Below are 5,221 nucleotides of genomic sequence, written 5' to 3' on the forward strand. Positions count from 1 at the left end.
GGAGCTATACATAGATTCCTCAGATCACACCTGGCATGGGCAAGCAGCACAGCAGCTAGCTGAGCTGACCCTGACCTTTCCAATTAGACTAATTGAGGAGGGTCATGATGAACAGCTCCCACTCCACAGCTCTCCTTTGTGGCGTTCTGCAGGTTTTTCCCTTTTCCCTCTGAAACAGAAGAGCTTATGAATTTGTTTTTTACGGGTAAAGAGTGACTGATGTTTGAAGAAAATAAACATGGTTGACTAGAAATCAGTTTCTAAATTTGAATGAACATTCAAGGATTTTTTTCAGCTCCAGCTATCAGCTGATATTGAAGGTTAATCCACTTGACATTCAGGTGTAGGAGGTAGGTTGTTGTAAATGAAAGAGATGCTTATATACACTCATCTAAAATGTAAGAATATTGGTTGTACCAATCCAGTTCTTTGATCATAGGAAAAAAGAGTTGGGGAGGGGGTAGTGCCTGCAGGCAAGAGCCACGTGGAGCTGCTTGTGCATTTCTGCCTAGGAGCCAGACCTGCTGCTGGCTGCTTCTGGGGCGCAGCGTGGTCTGTGGTGCTAGGACAGGCAGGCAGCCTGCCTTAGCACCCCCCCACCCCTGCTGTGTCACTGACTGGGAGCCTCCTGAGGTAAGCCTGTGCCCCAATCCCCTGCCCCAGCCCTGAGCCCCCCCAAACCCAGGCCCCCTTCCTGCACCCCAAACCCCTCATCCCTGGCCCCATCCCAGAGCCTGCACCCCCAGCCCAGAGCCCTGATCCCCTTTCACACCCCTGCCACAGCCCAGAGCCCCCTCCCACAGTCTGAACCCTTCATTCCCATCCCCACTCTGCAGCCCTCACCCCAACCCCCTGCCCCAGCCCTGAGCTCCTCCCACACCCCAAACCCATCGTCCCCAGCTCCGTTGGGTCACGGGCATCAATAATTTTCTTCAACTGGGTCCCCAGAAAAAAAAAATTTGAAAACCACTGGCTTAGAGGACCCAACCAAGATTAGGGAGGAAATGTATCCAGGAAAGCACAGTCCCGCCAAACTCTCTGCTGCACATGAAATTGCAGTCTGCACCATCCATAAGATGTAACCTGCTCTCCACCATGCACCTGGTACATTTTTAATTTGGCTAGTGCAGATGGGTCTATGGTCAATCATTGTACCTCTCTTCTTGTGCAAAGGGTACCACTGAACACCCTGTACTCCCCCAGGAACAAGGAATGTGACTGTCCCTGGCTCGTGCATGGGGTGTGCAAGAAGAAGGTAAGTGTCTCTCCTCCCTCTGCACCTATGCAAGGGACAGAAAATCTAGCCTGCCGAACATGATCCTATGGAATGTTGAGGGGCCCCCATTCTCAGGGAGTCACGGGGCTGAGAGACCTGAGCGTTTACAGTGTTCCTGTTTGTTAATCGCCCTATCTTTGACAGAGTTCAGCTACTCTCCTCACTAATTTCTGAGCAAAAAGCAGCTATCAAAGCACTCTGCTCTTTGTTTTGGAAGAAACTTCAAAATTATATGAATAGGGTATTTTTTTCCCCTTTCCAAACCATTTAGCTCTCATGTGCTCTAACATTTCTCTAAACAAGGGTTAACTCTCTGAAAATCAACCTTCCCATTTTACACTGTGGTCAACCTCAAAAAGACTGGTTGTTCTAAATTATTTGATTCACAAACATTCTCTGTAACCAATACTAAAGACATCTTGCGGAGGTTTGGAATCTGCCCATAAATATGCATGGTTAACACACACACACACACACGTGTGCCATAGACAAAACCACATATAGATGGAATAGCCATGTAATAAATTTCAGAGCCATGGATCTTTGATCACTCTGCTGTTTTTTATTCCAGCTTCCCACACTGATCTGCATCGTCATTTGTTTTAGACCCCAATCCTGGAAGCAGACTGGATTGGTGCCTCAGGAGCTCTTACTTTGGAATGCCGCTTTCCCCTCCAACTCTACATTTCCTCCATCAATTTAATTTCTGTCCTTCAGCAGGAGTTGATCATTTCTTAATGGAACTGCTGATGGCTCCTAAATGCTGGGCTCTTTGGACACTCCTAGAAATGGGACTTTTGTCTGGTACTCTTTAGCAGTGTTAAATTCCTTGCATTTATTTATTTATGTCCTTTAAATGACTTTGGATAGGAGTTCCAAAATGTCAGTTATGCTTAAATGGTGGATTTAGACATCTAAAGAGCAGATCGACATCTCTGTACCTTTAAGAATCTGGGCCAAATGCCTTCTATCTCTGGTCAAAGAAGTTTCATGACTTTTAGGAAAAAAAAAAAATTCTGGTTTCTAACCCTTAATCACAACATATCATACCTTAAATCTGTTATTTTCCCAGAACTAGATATTGCCTGTCCTGGCCCTTAAGCCTGGGTGTACCTTTGTGGAAGAAATTTCACTGCTGATACAAAGAAGGAAAAAGTTGTTCTGGAAGTTATCCTTTTAAAAATAAACACAGCTGTTTGAAGTTGATCAGAAGTTTGGGATATTAGATGTAGCCCCTGTGGAGGTAGATTAATGAGCAGAGTGCAGGAGAAGTGTTCAAAGGTGCATGATAAATGCTATTTATTAAATTGTTGTACAAATCATCATGTGGATATCACCACTGTATATAATGTATATACACACAGAATCCTCTCAAACAACCGCTCCACCATGAATTAACTACATAGACATACCACAACATGGAGAGCATGCAATGTAAGTTAATTTTGCTGTAGCAACCTTGGGCTAGGTCCTCAGCTCCATTGACTCCAGTGAAGCCATCCTCATTCACACCAGCTGATGTCATTCATTAACTTTTGATCTCCTGGGGATTTCGTTTTTGTTTTGTTATTTTATTTTAATTGCACAACTATAGCATTGCATGAAAATAGCTGATTTACAATTAAATTTTATTTCTTAATTTTATTAAGCTTTTTTGCTTAATGGATTATCACATAGCCTTGGTTGTCACTAAGGCCCATTAACTACAATGGAATCAGTCATGTGCAGATCATTAAGAATATATATCAACTTTTTGCAGGAATGGCCCTAAATTATATTCTCATCAAATTATACCTGGGATTTTCATGGGGGAAGAGGGGAAGCAGGGAGGGAGGGCAGAAAGAGTATAAGTTTGAAGAAAAAGGGGGTTTCACGCTGGTAAACCTACAGGAGCAATACCAATGGACCCTATCAGTTTTAGTTTCAAGATTATTCAGTGTCTACTTTAAAAAGGGGTACAAAACAATAATACAGTACATTGTATTATTTAATGTAATGTATTAACAATAATTTAGAAATTCCTCTAGGGATTAACCAGATCAAAAGAGATTTAAACACATGTGTTCTACATTAGAGACTTCCTGGATAGATAACCTTCTTTAGGGGTATATATATTTTCTTTTTTTGGCTATTATGCTTTTCTTGCTGAAAGAGAAGGATACATTACCTAATTTGATGACAGTTTAAAAATCTGAGAATAATAAAAAGGAAAAATTATTATTCTAATAATATACAGGTAACTTTGTTTTATTTTTCCTATAGAATTGCAAGGGAAGGCTCAAGTTACAAAATTCAGATCTGGGTCCAGATTTCAAATACCCCAGAGTTCAAGGGTGTTTGGAGCCAGGGTTTTGGTTCAGGTCAGGATAGAGATAAGGGACAGCCCTGAAATTTGCTGCTGCATCTGTTTTTTTTAATTCCATTCTCCCTTCAGATAAGCAGGGTGAAAGCCTGGCCCTGTTGAAGTCAATGGGAGTCTTTCTACTGATTTCATTTGGGCCAGGAATTTCTCCCTTGATGCTTGGGTGTCAGATCAGGGCTCTCTTTACTTATTTGTTGTTTCTGCTACTGGGAGTTCCTGAAGGCAACCACAACAGTCTTGCAGATGCATACTCCCTGGGCTAAAGTCTGCTTCATGGACCCCAGACCGCAGAATATCTCACATGACACACATACATTTGGCAGCCTTGTCATGCCTGCTCACATATCTTGCAAAGCACTAATCCATAAGTGGGTGAGTGAGCAGATTGACAGAGTACCCCTGTTAAATTCTTGAGGTAAAGTGCAGTGTGCGAAGGATCATTGGCCCTGAACCCCAGCCCTCAGGGGTTAGATTGCAGTCATCATCCAGCAGCTCACTGGATCCAGTGGAGAACAGGGCTAATGCAACTCCAGCTCACCAAGGGCTCCATCCACAAAGTTCCTGATTGGGAGAGACCTCTGACCCTACCCAAACGCACTAGTAAAGCCAGAAGGAGGCACAGGAAGTTGTCTGAACAACTAGGTGGATACCTGGCTAGCTGCCACTTAAGATGCTGATTCCTGTTTATTCCTGGCTCCTTCCCTTCAGCCTGTTCCTGCTTTCTTTACCCCAGATCCTCCTCTGCCCGCCTTGCTCCAGGTCCCTGCTCCTTTGCCCTACCCTTGACTCTTGGCTCCCAACTCTGGTTTTGACTTGACTCCATTTCCTGGCTTCCAAATCTTGCTTTGACCATTGGCTCCAGTTTCTAGCTCCCAGCTCCAACCACTAGGCCAGGTTGCCCACACCCTGGTCATTACACAGTCGGCTGTGAGCTAAGAAGTCAGGAGCTCATGTCTGTTCTTCTATTGCCTGCTGTTAATAATTCATAACTCTTACAAAGCCCTCACACCTCTCTTCAGGAGGTAGGCAGCTTTCATTCACCCATTTTACAAATACCATAAAGTGACAGGTTACACAAGGTTACTTCAGGCAGAGCCTGGCAAAGCTAAGCATCATCCACTTTGCCACTCTGCCTTTCCACTTCTCAGAGAGCTAGAAATAGAAACCAAGAATCCTAATGATGAACATTCTGTTGCTTTCACACAAACAGCTGTGTGGCCCATTGGCAGAAAGTGCTCCCCCCAGGAACTGATCTACAGCAAAGATAACAGACTATTTCTGCTATAAACTACTCCTTTAGTTCAAGCAAAAGGGATGTAATGTTGAAGAGCCTAGAGTCACACCTTAAGTGGGGGAAAAACAGATTACAGTATATGATTGTCATTTTAAAACGTCATCATAACACATACAACACAGGTGACTGAGCTAAAGTGACACAGGTAACCTTATCTTTAGTATTTCCTAACTTCTAGGAAATGTCAGTTTAACAGCCTTATCTATAACTCTTACATGTGTTAATTTAAGAAAGGATCCTAGAGCCACACCCATGTACATATATATAGGACATCTTCTTAAATTAATAC

At 43.3% G+C, this 5,221-nt stretch overlaps 1 long non-coding RNA gene across 1 annotated transcript; it reads left to right on the forward strand.

Moving 5' to 3' along the window:
• The first annotated feature begins 507 nt into the window (after positions 1 to 507).
• LOC119849766 lies at positions 508 to 3,693 on the forward strand. The gene is made up of 3 exons (XR_005290580.2): positions 508 to 633; positions 1,174 to 1,255; positions 1,848 to 3,693. It is a non-coding gene; the product is annotated as an uncharacterized LOC119849766 (long non-coding RNA).
• Positions 3,694 to 5,221: the final 1,528 nt, after the last annotated feature.

The sequence above is a fragment of the Dermochelys coriacea genome, chromosome 1 (assembly GCF_009764565.3).
Source record: "Dermochelys coriacea isolate rDerCor1 chromosome 1, rDerCor1.pri.v4, whole genome shotgun sequence".
In the NCBI taxonomy this organism is placed as follows: Eukaryota; Metazoa; Chordata; order Testudines; family Dermochelyidae; genus Dermochelys; species Dermochelys coriacea.